Raw genomic sequence first — 8,116 nt, forward strand, 5'->3', positions numbered from 1 at the left:
ATTCAATTTTTTATATTAAAATGTATGGAGTGTTCATACGCTACCACATATATTTTTTTAAGTTTATTTTTGATATAGAAATATTTCAATACATTTTATTTGATAAAAAAAATTGCAATATCTTTACAAACATATACGAAACATATATAATATAAGGGAGTAACTTTATGCAGAAGTCATTTGGGTGGGTATCTTTGTTCTCTGTAGTTTGTCTGCCGCCAATTAGCAATGTTGGATTGCACAGAGGAATATGACTATAAAATTTGTGGGTACGAAGACAAACATTCATATGAAGTTTCACAGTGTATATGATGTTCATGGTGATGTTTGTGTGTGCATGTAATGGCAATTGTTACCACGTACCATTGATACTTAGTTAATTGCTAAGACTAAATTTTAAATAATTAATTTGGCTCAAGATATAAGTACTTGAAAACCTAAGTACTAGTAGGAATTTATTATGTATTATTTCATAAAAATTAAATACTATTATAACCTTTATAAAATCGTAAATTGTAAATTAGTCGACGTATTGTAATTAGGAGAATGAAGAAAGAACAAGTGTGGCCAAAATCAAGTTACACCACGACAAACAAACATTCGGAGACAACAGGGTCCTAACTATAGTTGTGAGTTTCTTAAATACAAGCACAAAGTTGGACGTGGGTCAAGCCTCCATTAATTAAAGAGAAGGGCGGGAGCCTAATGCCCTCATCTTGCAGAGCGACCGAAGCAACCTCACCGGAACTTCATAAGGTCAATATACAGCACTGTCGAACTGTAACTACTATGTGCTCATACATTATTAATGTTACCTACGTCATAGACTTGACTAAAAAATAAGTCTTTTATATCCTCAAATATCTTTCTATACTCTTTTGCTTTATCACTCACTTAAAATTTCCTATGCCACTGTATTGGGTTGACTGGAAGCGATCTCTTTTAGAGAAAACATTACCTTTTTTTTATATTATTCCTAATATTTGTGACTATTACTGTATTTCTGAGTGCAATATATAATACATAATAATAATTACTTATCAAAACTAGTACTACAAAGAAGAATGATTTAATTATCTGTTTGAAATGGTTAAACTCAAAAAATAATTAAACAATTTTAAAAATGGAATGGAACCTAAAGATTATTTAAAAAATAAAAATTATATCTTTTGTCTATTTACCCATGTAAAGACAGAGCGAATAGCCAGCGTTAATTAATAGAAACGTGAATGAATTTGTTTGTCTGTTAAATACATCTTGGCGTCTTATAAGGAATTACTATAACGATATATCTAATGAATACCCTGTATTCAAAAACACCAAATTCGACTTATTCAAATTGACAATAGCATAATAATTGAGCAATAAGCATATTTTAAAATGTAGTCATCTTATAATAATCTTATAATAAAAATGTTTTTAGTGTTAATACCAAATTTATTGTTGTATGTTAGGTCTTATATATACTCGTATGTACTTCATAAATAACAAAATCATTAAGATACGGCACGAAGTATGAATTAAATAAAAATGTAGCATTTATGATACCTATGTATCTTAAATGTTACGTATAAAGCATACGCAAAGTAATAATTTAACATACCTTCTAAATAATTCTTGTCATTTTTTAAATATAATAATTTCTTTCACGGAAAAAGGTTTGTTGGAAGACATCCCTTATTAGAGCTAAGCTCGCTTTTGTATATTATTTTTAAAATTAAAAATATTTCATAACCATAAATGTGTATAATAAAGAACAATAATAAGAATTGTATTATAATTTTGTAAAGAAACGCTAAATCTTTTCAAAATATCTTTTTTTCCAAGAATGTTCTCAATTTAAAAAATCATTCGACTAGTATATACTTCGGTATTTCCTACTTGTACTTCTTATTTAAAAATGAAAGAATGTGCTCCCTGGAGTGGTTGGAATTATTAAGAAGATCTAAAAGCTTAGTCAAAAAGGATGTTGTAGTTGAAAAAATAATTTCACTCAGGTCCAAAATGTTTGTGTAATTTTGTCTTCAAAAAACAGTAAAAAATATTTAAATTTAATAAGTTTTAACTAACCAAATTTATTGTTTGATGGGTTATGTTCATTTTTATATAATACATATGTAATTTATTGGAATTTAACTAATTTACTGTATTCCAAGAATGATTTTGACTTCATCCATAAATCTTCTTCAAGGTGAGTAAATTAATAATGTTGAACAACTTAAAAATAAGCAATTTAAAACTCTGCTTAAATGTTGGTATATTTACCAACATTTAATCAGAGTTTTAAATTGCTTTTAACAAAAAATTTTTTTTACTAATAAAGATTGACTTCCGTCTTGGTCCATATTCTATAACAATAAAGGTAGTAGTTTGTGGAGCAAAATCTTTATAGTTCTTGATCAAACCACAACAATATCTAACCATAATTTGTAAATGTAGACACATTAATATTAGTAAAGTGCAGTACAGTGAAGCATAGTCTGGTATAGCATATAATTACATCATCATTATCATCATATCAGCTTTTAATTATCTACTGCTGACATAAGCCTTCCCCTTGGAGGGTGGGGGGGTTGCCATTAGTTGCCACGCTTGGGAGATGGATTGGCAACCGCAGTTAGGCTTCAGAGATGTTCTGAGACGGACGATGCTGCCCATCCCTCGAACTCCCTTAGTCGCCTCTTACGACACCCTCGGGAAAGGAAAGGGTGGCCTATTCTACTATATAAATATATATTACATACTTTAAAAAAAATATATAAACATATTACATACTAAAAGAAAAATATAAGTCCACATAAATTTATTATTTACCAAATATAATTTGAAATCTGATTACACAACATTGTACATAAGCAGTAAGTAGCGACAGACGATAGCACTCACACAGGGATTGTATAATTGGATTCCTGATCGAACATCGGCCGCCCTACTGATGGTTTATTTCAATTTTGGAGCCCAATAACAATTATATGAATGCCTTTCCCAGGAATGGATCTGAAAAGTAGGTTAACCTTGTTCTTATAAGTTTGGCACGTCAATAATCAACGAAAGAATTCTTTTCATCTAGTACACCAGTGTATCCTTCTTTCATTCGTTCGGTTTTACATCTGTTGATCTTGAGTTTAATTATAAAGATTAGATAAACTGTGTGCTGCCTAATGGGATTGTTAAGAATCGCCAGAATCTATATACATGAGACGAGTGATGTAAGTGGATGAAGCAAAAAATGAATGGATAGAAGCTTTTAGCACGCGGTTCTAGTTGTCTACCTTCAAAGAACTTGGCATAATAACAGATAGAAAAATAGAATTAATTTCATCTAAAACACAATAATCTTATTGTAATAAGTAAACCGTAGGTAGCATTTGGTTTGATATAGTGTCCTTTTTTGATAATTCAGTGTACTTGAAAAAAAAATGTACATAAGAAAATAAATACAAGAAATAAAAGATTTTAATATTATCTCTTGTAAATATTTCCTTTCCTAACTTAATGCTCTTAAAGTCTTGGCTTTCTAGTATGTAAACAATGTCTCTTCGTATCTTGATCAATATACACGTATCCAACATAACTGCACTTATTCACAATAATTATTTTATCAATGAAATAATAATAACTGAAACATTGTCGTGGTAAACTGTATTGGTATTATAATTTAATGATATGACAATAGACTTGCTGACTTACATAGTCCTTACTAATATTATAAATATAAAAGTATATTTGTTTACTTATTTTTTTGTTTGTTTATTACTTCTTAGTGCCTTAAAAGCTTAAACAACCGTTATAAAATTTTGTATACAAGTATGGAACATAAAAGATCATAAAGCTACTTTTCATCCCGTCGAATGTCTAATTTCTGACATGTCGACGAAGCCGGGAATAAAAACTAGTATAATTATACAATATAATATTATATTATAATGTAAAACGAGTTCCGAACTTTCGTTATTTACCTTAATTTACGTAAAACGACAACAAACTCATTAGTGCATTTTCTAGTAAGGAAATGCAAAATTTTACACTCAAGTCCTGAAGATAAAACTTTGTTGTTTAAACTTTGAAAATAAAAGAATGCAAACAATTTAGGTAACATTGTCCAGTATTCCGAAAACTTTAAGTTGTTTTCCTTTTCATATAATGAATTACGACAATAATAAATTTCTACCACACACTAAGAGTAGATAAAAATATTTTTTTTAGTTCATAGTCCCGTCAAATCAGCTTCAAGCTTATATTATGTAGATAAACGTCCTACTTGTCTATCTCGCTTTAACATATACATATATTATTATGCTTTTTCTTTATACATTACTAGTTTATATTTCTCAGAATCTAAGACTGGGAAACACCTTCATCCTTTACCCTTGATCGCTACAATTTTGCGGTGTAACATTTTGATCTGTTATGCATTGTATTTTATTACAAAATGAAACCTTTGTGCTTCACGACTGGAAACCAGATTTATTTTATTCTATTTAATACATATAGTATTATATAGATACAGCGATATAATCTAACAGTGTAGTATTGATCGGTACTTATAAGAGTCTCGACTTTCTTATATCATGATAGCGAAATTGCTTATATAATACAAGATTATACCAAAATTATGTCATAAATAAACCATGGTTGAAATGTATTCCATATCTATACATGCTAATATTTTACAGAAAAAAAAATAACTGTCTCATTACTGAAGTTTAACGTAAAAACCATATTTACATATTCCCTATAAGAAAATCATTCTACAAATTGATCCCTATAAGGAAAAATTGGGATCGAAAGTTTGTATGAAAGTTTGACAATTTTGAACTTACAAGCTCAAAAATTCGTATTCAGGCTTCGTATTGGTATAAATTTACACTTGAACTCTGAACATTTAATATTATGTTTGTAGCCAATAATATAACATAGGATAAGGAAATGAGTATGAACTAGTGATGTACCGATTCAAACTGATTATTTACTCGTATACCTAATAGGTACAAGAGTATTCAATATATAGAACTCGAATATAGAGGGGTTTTAAGAAATTATGACACTTGAATACTGCTTGAGTGTTTAATATAAATTTTTCTTTTTCTGTTTCAGCATTTTTAATTAACAATGAAAAAACTATACCTTACTAGATATTTGTTCTCTTCATAAAAGTAAACTTCAGAAACAATTGAAAAAATACTAGTCTGATAAAATCCTTTAATATCGATCCTTAAAGTACTTGATCAAATCAGTGTCGATTCAGGATTAAATTTTTTCCTAACGAATACTAGAATACTCGAATACCTCTAAAAGCCGACTCCGCACATCACCAATAAGAAGTATTCGCCTATGTTTTCTACGACAAACTTTTATCCACTGGAAGTGAGCCAGCATGGGATTGGTACTCAACTTGTCGTGCAAGTTTAGTGCACTCGGGGTACTATTGGAAACTTCGTTTAATAACGTTCTTTTATGATATGCTCTTTAAATACAATGAAGAAGATCCATATACTTATTTCGTGAAACATTTTACATAGCACAATTACTTAAACTCCCAATACCATGCATAGAAATATACTAATAATATAATTCAATAGATATAATCTATATTAATGTAATCTAATTCAATTGGGGGGAAAGGGATTGTTAGTGATGGAGACTGAGAATCCCATTGCTAGCAATATACCCAATCAGGTCGCCCTCCTCGCGGTTCCCCCTGGAAACTATCGTGGTTAATTCCTCATGAATTCATCATGATGGGCTAACTGGCCTGTTTTCATTCTCATCTATCACCCTTCACTGGTGCTCCACCAGCATATCCCGTTAGCGCAGGCGGGATTACCATTCCATTTTCACCCATCAAAAAAAAAAATCTAATTCGCTTATATATCTAAATATATTAACATTACCTTCATAGACTACAGTAACCGTTTACTATCAAATAGTCTATATACTTATTTACCACCTATATGGTATAAAAAAAAATCGTATTATATTATTTTACGATAAACACAGCCCCACAATTTGTATGTATAATATGATGCTACCCACATTTAACTATGTTGCACCAGAAGTATCTTGGACATTGCAAATTTGAGTGTGTTTACATTCGATATCGTAATATCTTTTATAAATATTTAAGTCAAGGTAAATAACCTTCCACTGAGATACAGGCTCGGTCTAGTTCGGTGGCTAGTAGATCTAACGAAACGTAATTTATATTAATTAAAGACAGTTATCATTATTAAAAAATGTTAGTCTAGCTATAGTCATATTGTGAACACGTGATATCGAATTTTTTATATAGCAAAATTATATTTTCTTAATTTATATTATAACTAGCGGCCCGGTACGTGCTTTGCTACGTATAAAGTGAATAAAAAAAATTATATCAAATTAATTTATTCAAACAAAAAAATACTTTATTAATTGCTAGCTATTTTAATTGTACTGTCAACAGTAAAAAAAGTTTTAATTTGACAGCACAATCCCCATCTTAAAAAAAGTTTGAATTTGTCACAAAAATCCCCATTATCTAAATGATCCGCCATTTATTGAATTCATTTATTACAAAAATGTGATAAATGAAAAACCAATCGACCGATTTTGTGCAAACTTCACATAAACCATCTACTAAATAGTCCGAACAGTCTAAACTTTTGGTTTGGATAAGTGAGCCCGTTCTTGAGTTATAAAATTACAACGAAAAATGACATAAATTTTTATATATATATATATATATATATATATATATATAGAGAGAGAGAGAGAGAGAGAGAGAGAAAGAGAGAGATAGAGAGAGAGAGAGATAAGATCAAATGGGTTAAAAACATGAATCATTATAGGAATTGTTTTGTATAATCAGCCGATGTAAATGTACTATACCGTTAATATTACACTCTCAGCGCGAGAGACCTATAAAATTCTGTCTGATGACTTCAATAAAGGTTTGGTAATGTCGTGGAATGGAGCGATCACTATACCGAAGGAAGAAATATCATCATCGTAATTTCAGTCATTAAATGTCTACTGCTGAACATAAGGGGGGAGTTTTTCGAGTAGTTGCCACACTTGGTAGGCGAATTGGCAATTGAATTTAGGCTTTTAGAAATGATTTAAAAGCGACGCTGGTGCTCATCCCTCTACCAGTAAATTCCTTTAGTCGCCTCTTACGACACTCATAGGAAAAAAGGGGTGACCTATTCTATGCCTAGAGCACATATCCAAGGAATATAAGTAAGGAAGGAATATAAGTAAAGGAAATTAAATTACAATAGTTATAGTATTAAAAGTATGATATCTAAATTAAATGAACTGTCAGTATTTGTGCTTTATTTGTATTGATTACCAAAAGGCCAAGAGACCTTTATATTGCTAAAGAATATATCATATACACATATAAACTTAGGATTACGTAATTGAATTACTATATAAATTTATTACCCTACAGTTATTTATCTAATTCAATACGTTCATAAAGCCCACCTGTAATAGTTTTTTTTATTTATCTTCCATGTTTCCAGCGATCAGTCACGATTTCATTATATATATTGATGTCTATTATATAATTACATGGTATATGATTTCTTCTATCCCTTAAATCCTAAGGTCTACTACAAATTATTACTTTTATTTAATTTAGAAAACTATTTTGCTATCAGTCCAATGAGTTTACAGTCATTTTAATTTATAATAAATTGTAAATATTAAACAAAGTGAAGTTCACTGTATTCCTGACTACGAATACAAAAGGAGTTTTTTAACTTTTTTTTTTCAAATTTATGTTAATTCTTACAGGAACCCAATGCATTGGCGCGATTCCAATATGAAAGCGACGCCCATAAAATTTTATAGGAACCATTGTTTTGTCAAAATTTAAGATTAATCATATACGATATAATATGTGGGTACTTACTAAAATTATCAACATACTGTGGTATGTACATAATATAGTCTAGATGTATAGAACATATATTTTTATTTAAATATTACATCTATAAGTGACAGCTTATATCTAGAATAATTAAAAATATTATATTTACTTTATACATTAGCCAATTATAGATTCCCAATTTGTATACCAGACAATATGATATATATATATATATATATATATATATATATATATATA

This window comes from Galleria mellonella, unplaced genomic scaffold, assembly GCF_026898425.1.
Source record: "Galleria mellonella isolate WM207_F2 unplaced genomic scaffold, CSIRO_AGI_GalMel_v1 utg57, whole genome shotgun sequence".
In the NCBI taxonomy this organism is placed as follows: Eukaryota; Metazoa; Arthropoda; class Insecta; order Lepidoptera; family Pyralidae; genus Galleria; species Galleria mellonella.